The following is a 13,663-nucleotide window of genomic DNA, read 5'->3' as shown; positions in this document are numbered from 1 at the left end:
ATCCTGAAATTTCTTCTCCGTCCTGAATGCCCAATGACTCAATGCTGAACATTTTCTCTAATCCTCTTTCCACATCGCTAGAGGGAAAGACATCCACCCAGGGGTCCGCATAGGTAGGGTCGGCTTCCAGGATGAAGCAAACATGCGATGATTCCACTTGGGGAGTATTCTCCATCACTGCACTGAACAACGTATAATCTCTTGAAATAGGGGCAGGATTTGTAGAAAAAAAGTGTCCACCTCACCAAAGGGAATCAAACCAGCAGGAACAGAGAAAGCCCGACCCCCAAACAAGGCACCAACTGTAAGGGGCCCAAATGTTGCACCAGATCCAGACCCATAATTCCACTTATAGCCACCGCATCAGTGACAGATTCAAATTGCCCAGCCAGAGAACATCCAGTTCGCTTGAACTCCTCCAACAGCAAATGCCAATTTTTTAGATATAAGGATAGGTCCAATGAGTTGGCAACCAGTACCGGAAAGTGCCCCACATGACCAGACCCCAAGTCCACATCCAGTTTCACCTCTCTGTATACTTGCTCACATTCTCCGAGAAGTGTAGTCAGCCTCAAATGACAATCCAAACCGTCAGAACTCAAGGAACCCAAGGAGTGCAAGACATCACCAGACAAATACGTTCTGCCACTGCCAGTATCCAATAGGCAGTTTACAGAGATGGTTCTTCCTCCTCGACCGAAGGTAACACAAATCAGAGGAGGTAGTTTACTCGAGTAACCAGAAGGAGCCTGACAATCTGAATCTATGCGGAAAGAAACATCTCTGGTTGTAGTGGCTCTAGATTTTGAAACGGTTACCCGAGAATTGTTTCGATGGATATCCGAAGAACCAGGCAACCCGCCGCCTTTAATTAGCAAGCGTTTAATAGCCTCACTGGTGTCTCGCATTAAAACAGACAGAGAAGGAATTCTAGAGCCACATAACTGTATAAGCTCTCCCTTCAATGCTCTCGGAAATTTCAAAAAAAGTATTTTGGCCATTAATCGGGCCCCTGCAGAACCATCCTCAGAGAAATCACAATCGAGAGAGCTGGCCAGTTCTTCCAGAATGGAAGCTGTTCTGCAGATGAAACTACCAAGATCCTCATAAGAATTTTCCCCCTTGGGGGAGAAATCGATAATATCTTGGAATATCTTATCAATGATGTCACTCACATCTAAATATTCTCGTTTCAATACTGCCAGTGCTTGCTGATAATTTGTATTGATGCAACTTAAGTGATTAATCAGCAGCAGAGGTCTCCCAGACACCGAGCATTTTAAAAAGTTTAACTTTTCTGCGTCATTTGCCATGCCTGCTGCACAATTTTCAAATCGAGATAAGAAATTGTAAAAACTCATTCTATCGTTTTCCATTTCACGACCACTGAACGTTGGTCCAGTGATTTGAACTTGAGGTAGTCTAACAGTGAATGATGAATTAGCTCTATCCGTAGAAGGTCCAGGCGTATATGGAAGGGAAGGTCGCTCCGAATAGCCACTAGCCTCTGGAGGATGTAACAAGAGTGAGAGATCTTCTAATTCCTTCCGTAAATTCAGCTGGTAACTTAGCCAATCGGACTCCATAAGTTCTCTTTCCTCTTCAGAGACACAGGAAAGTTGCAACTTGCAGATGGAGATTTCAACTTCGTTGATATATTCCAAAATTTCCCTGTGGAATACAGAAAATACAGCAGGAGTGATCTCTGGGCCACGGGACAAACGAAGCCTACCCTTGATTTTCATCTTCAGAATGGAAATCTGGTTACGGTGTCGCTCCTTGGAATCTGCAACAGTTGAAGTACCAGAGGTCTCCATATCCTTGTACGGGTAATCGAACAATTTCCAGAGTTGTCACTAATTGCTGTTACTAATGACTCAAAGTTCTGTAAGAAATTGTGTTGAACTAATGTATTTTTTTCGCAAATTGTTGGAAAAAAAAAAGTCATATAACTAAGAGTAGCTAACCTGAAGTGAGGTTGCGAAAAAAATACAATTTTCTTCGCGACCTTCTTCTCAGGTCTTGTAACCACAGTAACATAAAAAAAAATAATGACTGACTCTTCACAAAGGAGGAAGGTTTTTATAACAATTTACCTTACTCTATTAGCATAAATAACCACACTGCTATTGTTCTTCTTGATTGTTGGAAGACCATCCTCACTCCGGCAGCTACACTCAGGTAAGCTATGTATTATTTACAACAGATAATAAAAACAAATAAATTTACTTACTTCATCGAGACCGTAAGATAATAAAAACAAATAAATTTACGTACTTCATCGGGACTGTAAGATAATAAAAACAAATAAATTTACGTACTTCATCGGGACTGTAAGATAATAAAAACAAATTGTCCCTCCTCAAAAACGAAATTAGATATCGAGGCTTCAGATAGTCGAATTTTATAATCAGCAGAAATCGCTATGCGACACCCCAACACTTACTCGACTTAAATTCATAACGGCTTATAAGTTATAAAGTCTAATTCTATTGAAAACTTCAAGAAAACTTGTTTTTTTCTTTTTTCAAAAATCCAGTTTGAGTAAACAAAAAGATAAAAATATAAACTTTGGTATTAAAGCACTCCGAAGCATCTTTAAAAATAAAAAAAAAAAAACTATGAATAAACAGATAAAACTGTTTTTGGAACACATTAAGATGAAAAATTTTATTAAAAGAAAAAAATCATTCAAATTCTCTTTTCCTTTCTTTTTTTTTCCTTTTTATATGTATTTATTTTTTTTTTTGAAGTTGAAATATTTCTTATTAATTTCGGACCATATCAGATCCATTATTAGTTTTGTCTGTTTATTCAAAAATATGTTTTTTAAATAATGCTTCCAAGAGCTTTAATATCAAATTTTATACCTATAAAGCGGACATGCGCTAAAAAAAGTTAATACAGAAGACTTCCATGACACCGCGTGCGTTCAACAACAACTGCATACCTTTGGCATGACAACGCAAAGGAAACAGATTTTATTTGCAGAAACACAAAAAGAAACAATCAAAAGGACCCTTTCGTTCTTTTATGATAGATCTGGTACGGAAATTAACAAGAAATGTTTTAACTTAAAAAAATAAAACGAAACAGAAAGACAGAAAAAAAAAACATTTGAATAATTTTGCATCTAAACGTGTTCCAAAAAACAGTTTTCCCTGTTTATTCAATGTTTTTTTTTTTTAAATAAACATACACTTGGCACAACATAAATTTATAGTTACGAAGGATCTGTAAAAATAATGTTTACAAACTCTTACGATCTCCCAATCACCCAAAATTTTGCTTTCAATTTTTTGATGGGTGTAATTTTAATTAAACTCTCTATACACAAACCTAACGTGTGTGTATAGAGAGTTTAATTAAAATCACACCTATTAGGAGGGTACTATTTTTTGTAAAAAAGATTTTTCTGCGAATTTTTGTTTTGTGTTCAAACTAAGAAACCCAATAAACGTAATTGTGCTAGTATTAATAAAATTAACAAATTGTTTTTCAAGCGTTTAAATCGGCATGAATATATCAATTCAAAAGCAAATTAATAAATCATATGTAAACACTGATTTACAGTGTGAATAATTAGTATAACCAAAATAATCGCTGCATGTACGAGCCAGTTGTCTAATTTGCTTAAAAAAAAACATATACCAAATATGGGGGTTAACTTTTTTTTTAATTATTTCATTCATCTATTTATAAAAATTTAGAAGTATAATATTTACATTTATATTAAAAAAATGTTTACAAAATTATTTAAATATTCACTATTATTTATTTTTTCTTTACGTTATAAAATATACATTCAACAAAAATGTAAACTAAACAATATAAAAAGCTTCTTAAGTAGATAATATCCCTTTCGTATTTTGAATGAATTACATCCCTTGTATTCTCAAATAACGCCATCTGATTGGGTAAACTGAGTATCTGACCAACCAACGAGCAAGCCGTTGTTTACTCTCTTTAAAAAATTACTGATTTCAAACAACAAAAAAAAAGAGAAACGACACAGTTAAATATACATTCACCCACAGAAAAGAACATTTAAAAAATTATAAATTTTCGAAGTTATTTTCCAAACCCTTGGATTATTTTCTGCGCGGTTACTAAAAAGGCAGAATCTTCACTTACAATCCCCAAACTACTCAAGACCAACTTTCGAACAGAGATTAAGAGAATTACCTATGACATATTTAACAGAGTCATGACAAACATCAATGTGCGAGTAAACACAGTGATTCAGCTCTTAGGAAGTTGGATCAAACATATTACAAACTATTGAGTTGTTTTCGCAAAACACAGGAAAGAAATTTACGCCACCAAAAACTTACATGTCTACAAAACAGATCTATGAAAAGAAATTGTAAAGAAGTTCTTTCAATAATAATAAATGCTACTTTATCAACAATAGGCACCTGTTTTTTGTCTACCTTGTACATGAATTAAATTCATCTTGTTTCGTTATTCCTACATCCAGCAGCCTTCATGTTCCCATCTATTTTACACACATTAAAATTGTAAATCGTAAAATATATTAACATCGGAATGTGAGAGCTTAATATAAAACTCATAAATCATGATAACAGTTCATAGTCGAATTGTATATACTACAGAACGCATATAAAAAATGAGCACATACACACACGCGTAAACACGTATTTATATATATGTATACTATACTCTTACGTTTAATTAATAAAAAAAAACTATAAAAACGCACTGTGCATAGAACATACTCATATACGTTAATAACATTCTGTTAATGCGAACTTAAATCCAAAATATCTTGGGACAAACGGTGTCAAAGTTTTTTACACTTAGACTTTCCTTCAAGAAAATTCTCATAAACATCACGATGACATTTTTTTTCATGAAAAGCTGACGACAGCTCAAATTTTTGTTGTTTGGGCGTGTTCTAGTTTCATCACTTTCTCATGTGATCTCGTTTGAAATTAGATTACTTTAGTTGTTGCGTAACTGGAACTTTCATAAAAAACTGATCTTCAAGTTCTAGGTCAATGGTTTTGACCTCGTTTCAAACTCTGGACAGCTGACCTAAATATAAACAAATGTTGTGGACATATTGAAGCCAGGATAATGTAGACATTTTAATTAAAAATATAAAATTGGATTGTATTGAAATGAATTTCAATAATGCACAACTATTATTTTGAAATAAACAATTTCTTTTAAAGAATTCGTACCTGCATTTACATGAATAGTTATTAATACCTCCCTATATATATATATATATATATATATATATATATATATATATATATATATATATATATATATATATATATGCAAAAATATTCGTACGGTATTGCAAAATTATTCGTAAAATATTGCAAAATTATTCGTACGAAAACTATTATGCTATGAATATGATTTTAATATTATTTTTAAAAAATTATTTACATACGGTGTTTTCGAGTTTGTTCATCGAAATACGGAGCAAACTTTCAAAAGTAAACATTTGAAGTTTTGACAGTTAGTTAGTTAGTTAGAAACATTCTCTTATTCTTGTAGATATACTAGCAGGGGTACCTGGCGGTTCCTGGAGCTATACAAAAATAAATAGAAGTTTTGAAATAGTGTTTAACTTACAGGTTTTGCAAAAAAAAAAAAAAAAAAGAAAAAAGGAAACCATTAATGGTATAAAAATAAAGTAGCATATTAAAAAGATTATATAAATATCTGTTGCCGGTCCCGATATACCATTTTGCCTTCATGAAGACATAACAAAGAAAAAGAAACAAAAAAATGGATAGTATAGAAAATGTCGGTGAAGGTTCAATGGAAATGGGATTGGAGGTTTAAAATCTGGGTCTACATTCTAAATAACCTTTTTTCATCATTTACTGTCAAGATACTTATCTATTGCAATTTTGGAGTGATCTGCGCCAATTTTAAACTTAACCGGGGCATCTGACCTCTACCCCCATTTAATGAATTCATCAATCCACTACCATAACCGTATTTGTGAAACGCAAATATACATATGCCACCCAAACCGACATCTCTAGATACTTACTCATACATATATAAATAAATAAATCTTATATCTACATAATAACATTCTAATTCGATTGTTCATTATACAGTTTTTATAAAACCCTTAACTCCTTAAAATCCGATTTAAAAAATCAATGAGATAAAATTAAATAGTGGTCAATCTTTTCTCTAATTTCTATTGCTTGACGCATATTGAGTTGGGTTCTTAAGACGATCAGAGGCAACTTTCAGATTGCTGTCCATGATTCCTATTTTTGTAAGAAACGAAATCACTGAGTGTCCTAGAAACCCACGACAACCAACCTCACATGGCATCTCCAACCTTTTCTCACATCGCATCGGCACGCAGTGTCTCATATCGGTTTTTCTTCCGTTCGTGTGCCTCCTCCTGTTTTTTTCCCAGGGAATTGCCAATTCTATGAGGAGGACTCTTTTCTTTGAATCGGATCATGCTATGATGTCTGGCCGCTTTTCTGTTTGGATTATGTTTGGATTAATCGTAGAAATGTCTCGAGATCCACAGAAATTTTCCAGTCATTGGCTCCTTTCAGCAGCTTCACATTAGAAGTTTTTTTCCTTACTCACAGTGCATTCACACTCTTTGTGAAACTGAATTATGGGTTCCGTGACTGTAACAGGTTGCTGGTTTGCTATCTCATATTGTAATATTAATATAAACAAAATATCTTTTAATCTTGTATATATATGAATACAGTGTTTGACAGACTATGGATACCCACGTAGGGGTGCCTGCGCACGAAATCTTCGCGGCAGGACGTGCGCAATCTCCAAACACACTTCCCTACGTCGACATTGTTAAATACCAGTGGCAAGTGCACTGTATACGACATAATCGCGTTGACACACCGGTTCTCGTTAGATCACCGAAGTTAAGCAACGTTTAGCCTAGTTAGTACCAGATGGGTGACCATTTGCGAATTCTAGGCGCTGTATGTGCTCTCCGCTTATCACGGCATTTTTTTCCAGTCATCCTGTACATACACACTTGATATCTATATACATATACAAGAAGAAAAGATATTGACAATAACAAAGAACAATATGTTCGATGAATTCAAATAATACGAAAAGTTCATGTAGTTGAGTTTCTTTTCTTTTTTCTATTCATCTTCATTTTATTTATCTTTTAATTCATTTATATTTTGAATATCTTTTGTGAAAGCAAAAATGAAATTAAAGCTTATTATTGTTCCTTTACGAATAGACTGGTTTAATAAATGTTGAACTAACTTTATTCATTGATAATATACATGCATACATGCACATTTCAAATTACTACTCCAGTGAAAAAAATCATGAATGATTTCTAATGACACTTATAGTTCCTATTTACTTGCCTTTCCACGAGGGCAGAGTTAGATACAAGGTCGGTTTTTAATGTGGGGAAATTCAGCTCCCCCAAAAGGGGTACTCTGGATAGGAACAGAAATAAAAATTGTCTCAGTCATGAAGATTTTCATCACTGACTCCATGATGATACACTTTACTTTTTTGTCTGAGGACAAAAAAGTAAAGTGTATCATCAGAACAGATACTACACTGTGATCTTGGCTGAAGGCCAAGAAAATTACACAGTTTAGAATAACAAGACGTATTATAAGAACGTTAGGATTGAATAGAACAGAAATAATAGAAATATTGGAAGTTGAAAAAATATTTGTTTAACACCCTCAGTTTTACCAGATACAATGGTAAACGACTAGAACTCGAGATAAAATGATTAAAAACAAAACATTTATTATTAACCCTTTTATCAAGACGAATAATAAAAAAGAAATAATACAAAATAGTTGTCATTCATTTAAAATAGTTTATGAAAACCCATGAAGAAATAATAATATTCATTAAATTAGTTTTTACTAATATATATATATATATATATATATATATATATATATATATATATATATATATAAACAGCAGTAATTGAAATTTGCCCAAGGCCACTGCAGATGAAGAACATCAAAGGCTCAAAACTTGTCTGCTGATGTTCTTCATCTGCAGTGGCCTTGGGCAAATTTCAATTACTGCTGTTTACTTAGCTGACTGCAAATCAGATTTCGGAGTAAAACTATGAATCCATGTTTGATTCATTGTCGCATATTGATGCGAAACTCTTTTGTGTTTCGTTGAAATAGATACAAACAACGCCCTGAATCGTTAAGTCGTTTGACTGTGAGAAAACACGACACAAATACTAAACACAGTTTTTCCATGTCCTCAACTCATTTGCTAACTCATGCAACTTCAATTTACGATTGATCAAATCAAGTTAATGGACTTAAAAATGGTTTTTGAGGACAACTGCATTATTTTGACGATCTGAGCATTCAGTATCAATTACGCCATAGGACGGCACTTAAAGCCAATACATCATTTCTTAACCTCTTAATAATACTTATGCTGTTCTTTCAATTGCTGTATTTTCTGAATGCATTGCCTTATCAACACAAACAATTAAGATTTTGTTTTTAATGTTTTGAAAGTTTGCAACAGTAACTTCGTGTACATAAGTAAACTCGCAGTCTCATTGAGCTCAAATATGTTACATGTCCGTTTGAAGGTTAGTAATTTATTATAGGTCTTACCTAAACACAAGACCCGGTGCTTACTGAATGATGCGTAAAACTATAATTCATTAAAACCATTACAGCTACAATCTAAATTAAAAATATTGAACGAACGCGCATTGTTTCCATTGCACAAATCACAAAATTGTGCTGTGCTTGTTCAATCTGCAAAATAAAACGATAGAGGGCAGATATTTTTATAATTGCATAAATCACGTAACCCAAATGTCCACACGTCTCCACATCTCTGCCGTACTCTTTTGCCCCATCTCTCGTCTTCTTATCTCCTCCCTCTCACACTCTTTCGTTCTTTCTATATCGTTCATTTTATCTTCCTTCCATCTCTTTCACCGATTCTATGAGGCTCATATCTTTCACAATTCTGTGACACTCGGGAAAAACTAATTTTTAAAACTAGCCAATTTGTTAATTTGTTAATATTGAAAAATTGGAATCGTTTTATTACAATGACATTTTCAGGATCTATTCAATAAAAAAAAATCCATTTTAAAAGAAAATTTTCAAAGTTAATAACACAGCCACTGTAAGTAAAGTAGAATTTTGACAGAATTTAAATTTGAGTATTAATTTATACGTTTTGGTAAGATTTTAAGTAAAAGACAACATAAAATTAAGGCGGATGAGCCTCAACCCCTCTCTCTCTCTCTCTATATATATATATATATGTAAATATATATATATATATATATATGTTAGTTTAAAAAAAATGTAAAAAAAAAATAAATATCTAGCAATAAGTTAGACTTCTTTTATTAAGTTTTGATTACAAATTACCGTTCTACTAGGTTAGACCGTTTATCAGAAAATCGGAAATGCATAACATTGCAAGATAAACAAAAACGTTCAGCGTAAGAACTGCTGCAAGATAAAATGTTTAAACTAAATATAATTCATTTTATAAATGGATTTTTTTCATTGAATAATACTATTGGAATCAGAATAATGCATAAAAGGCAGATAATTTTAAATTAAATTAGTAAAACACCGTATCTGTATCTTTATTAACACCGTACATATAAAACGCCTAACGTAAACAAACAGTTAAAATCGATAACACGTACTTTTTCTGCTTAAAATCAGCTAAAATAAATATGTAAATAATCAGAGATGTCAAACTAATTAAATTAAATATTAATATTGAAATTTAATTAATATAAAATTATATAAATTTTCAGAAAATTGAAACGTTATCATTTAAAAACTGTTATATATATATATATATATATATATATATATATATATATATATGTATATATATGTATACTAACATTGGGCTGGAACAATTGTAGGCAAGTTATTATCAATAAAAGAATAATATTTGGAAAAATTAACATTAATTTGGACTTTGATTTGGTTCTAAAAACAGCTGCTAAGGGGTCAAAATAAAATAAAAAAAAACCAGTTGACCTTGTCAGCAGGAACGCCACTAACTTCTGAGCATGCGTAAATATACATTTGTAGTTAGAAGTCGCTTATTTTTAGTCTCGTTTCATTCATCTGACGATAGCTTAGACTAACAACCAGGGCTCCAGCACTAAATATCAATTAAGACTGGAGTGCTGAATGTTTTGGTTTCAATTCTAACTGATGGTACCGAAATCATTATTTTTTAACTTTGGAAATCATTACTGTGTGCGTGCGCGCGCGTATATATATATATATATATATATATATATATATATATATATATATATATATATATATATATATATATATATATATAAGGTATATAATCAATAAAGAATTTGCTCTATAATAATGATTACAGAAATATGCGTGAATTAAAATATCATATTTAAGCATATTTTACGACCGGGGAATGCCGAGCGGCTTGATATTGAATATTTGAGCGAAAGTAGGAAAGCGTATGTCATCTGCTCGGAAGGTTTGAACAGAAACAGCGTGTACTCAATATAAACATGTATGTTAGACTCACAAATCCTTGTAAATAAAAAATGTGCCAACTGTAATAACAGACGTACAGTTGCTATAAATAAAAAAATATCCTGCGAGAAAAGAGGTGAAGAGTCTGTGTGGTCGCTTCTTCTGTTCCGGGTTATTTTTTAATTTGTTTTTATTGTTGGGTGTGTTTGGAAAATGTCATTTTCTTTACTCAAATCTCACTCTATGAATGTATGCATGTATATGTACGTGCGTGGTCGATACGAATTTGTGCATTTACTTGTGTAGGAGGAGGAGGAGGAGGAGGAGGAGGAGGAGGAAAAGACGATGAATGCGCATTCATATTCCTTTTTATTAATTCCGCTTCCTTAGTGACTATTCTCCAATCTATAATAAACACCAATCTCTCTTATCCCTCTCCAATCATTAATTATTAAGAGTGAAAATTTCTTTTCGATATATATATATATATATATATATATATATATATATATATATATATATACATATATATATATATATATATATATATATATTTATAGATATATATACATATATATACATATATTTATATATATATTGCTTAAAGTATAATTATTAGGACTATAACAACAGAATATTCTTTTTGTTGTTTTAACTCTCGAGTATATATCCGGAACAGTTAGACATAGTTAATCAACCGAGAACCACATAACTCTATATAAACGCATATAAGATATAAACAGATACGCATTCGAAGGTCAAAACAGTGAAAAGAATATGCTGTTGTCCTAGCCCTAATAATTATCCACTGCACGTGTTTCGTATGTATGTATATACATGCATACATACATACGAAACACGTATGTATGTCTGTATATATATGCATATATATACATGCATAAATACATACTAAACACACACATACACACATATATATGTGTGTGTGTGTGTGTGTGCGTGTGTGTGTTTATCGAATAAAAATATATGTATATATGTACGTGTATGTGTATATATCGAAAGAAAATATATACATATATTTTTTTCGATATATACACATACATATATATGCATATTTATTTTTCGACATACACAAACACACACACATATGTGCTCGCGCGCGCACGCGCGTTTGTGTGAGAGTTTTCATTGTAACCTGGATATAAGTAACACTGAACTAATAAATATATACTTTCGATCACTTTGGCTTTATGATTATACCTCAGTCATGAGTTTTGAACGGGGAGTTTGAGATCTGACCCTGAACGATCCTTTGTGAACACAACGCACAATGTTAGAAGCAAATCTCCAGAACTTTCTGTCATTTTTCTTTACGTTGAAACCATTCATCGAAATAAAATTATTACATTTTCATCACAACTAACAAACAAATAAGCAAAAAAAAAAAAAAAAAAAAAGTCACTTTTTTTTCTTAAAATTAGAACGTTAATCATCGTAGTTTAAAAATAGTTTTGTACTCCCGCGTTCTTGGAATCAAATATTTTTTTTGTTGCATAACCTAACCTTTAATAACGAAACACATCGCAAGTTTTACGTCGGCAATAATCGGTTGGTTTTGTTCAGATTCAATAGAAGCACACACACACACACACACACACACACACACACACACACACACACACACACACACACACACACACACACATATATATATAACATACTAAGTTCTCTATTTTTAAAAAAATAAAATCGATATTACTTTGAATCTGAAAAATCATTATAATCATTTGAGAAATATACCAATTCAACTGAATATTTAAAAACAAAAAGTACATGTTAAAAACTATTTTTCAAAACATGTGCTTTTATTGTAAAATAATAAACTGCACAGTTACTAATAACTTTTAAAGCATTTTTTTTTTTATATCAAACGAGACATTTGCATACGAAACCTTCGGCTGTTTTGTTTTCATCCCGATTGATATCTTGATAACTAAAACAAGGCAATAAACTATTTAACTTCTTAATCATGGTATTTTTACAAGTACCATTACAAATATTATATAACAGCTACACCTCTGACATAAGTTACTGGGGATCTGCTTTTAACATTGTGAGCTCTCTGAGAACGTGTTTGTCTTTGTCGTTTTTTTGATAATTAATTGGCTCCCAAACTATTCAACTGAATCACACCATATTTGGTATGTGGTAAGTGATAAAATGTTAAATGCCATCATCATCATCATCATCATCACCACCACCACCACCACCACCACCACCACCACCACCACCACCACCACCACCACCAGTAATGCTGAAAACAATGAACACTTATAGGATATACTTATTGAGTAGAATTACACCAAATAGTGAATAAAGAGACCTTTGGATGCCAGATGTAACAAAATTAATAATACTAATTCTAATGCTTAAATATGCCTCTCTCCCATACAGAAACTCGATTAGAATCCCTCATCTTGAGCACGTAAAATAGTAATAAAAAATGAATCCCGTACTTAATCTTGTGTGTCATTTCAACTTCTTTGAACCTATCAAATGCTATGGTATCTATCATGTTTAATCACACATTAGTATCATTAGAAAAGGTATGAAAGCACACTCTGTAGTCATAACCAAAATAGAAAGTTGTTTTTAAGTAATCATTTACCATAAATGCTTTGCAATGTCGCTACCGTAGTCTACATAAGGTCTGCTACTTTGCACTGTCCCAAAAGTAAGAAAAGTTGATTAATAATCCACTTTTAGAAAATTTGTTTCTTTTTCTTCGGCAGCAAAGTCATCCGCCATTGTCGAAATGGCGTGTTCTCTGTTGACTGACGTAAGTCTCTTACCATGTGCAATTCTACAAGATCCACCCTCGTAGAATTTGCCTTCTTCCTTTGAAAATGAGTTTATTGCTAATCTCCTGAGGCGTTCCTACCGGGGAATGCCGACGGGGCTGCCCAGGCATATTTTGCAGGCTAGAGTGCTCTTTCTCTAATGTGCTATTTTTTCAATTCCCACTTTCCGATCCTTGTGCCACATCATCCTGCCATAGAGGGACAAATTACACCAAGGGCAGTAAAATGCCGGCTCATAATTTTCCCAACAATATTGGTGCGTAAATGATCACATTATATCCCACAGAATTTGAACCCGGAATGATCAATTTCATTGTTATCGACGGT

General features: G+C 32.6%; 1 protein-coding gene and 1 pseudogene across 3 annotated transcripts in view; one reads left to right on the top strand and one right to left on the bottom strand.

Annotated features, from left to right (window-relative positions):
• The window catches only part of LOC145283812 (uncharacterized), a 225,560-nt gene that overhangs the window by 73,890 nt on the left and 138,007 nt on the right, over positions 1-13,663 (bottom strand). The window lies entirely within an intron of this gene.
• Positions 6,862-6,978, top strand: LOC145284135 (5S ribosomal RNA; annotated as a pseudogene).

The sequence above is a fragment of the Euprymna scolopes genome, chromosome 8 (assembly GCF_053919585.1).
Source record: "Euprymna scolopes isolate OS-2025 chromosome 8, ASM5391958v1, whole genome shotgun sequence".
Classification (NCBI taxonomy): Eukaryota; Metazoa; Mollusca; class Cephalopoda; order Sepiida; family Sepiolidae; genus Euprymna; species Euprymna scolopes.
Note: the sequence above shows the minus strand (reverse complement) of the source record. Positions and strands in the feature narration are given on the sequence as shown.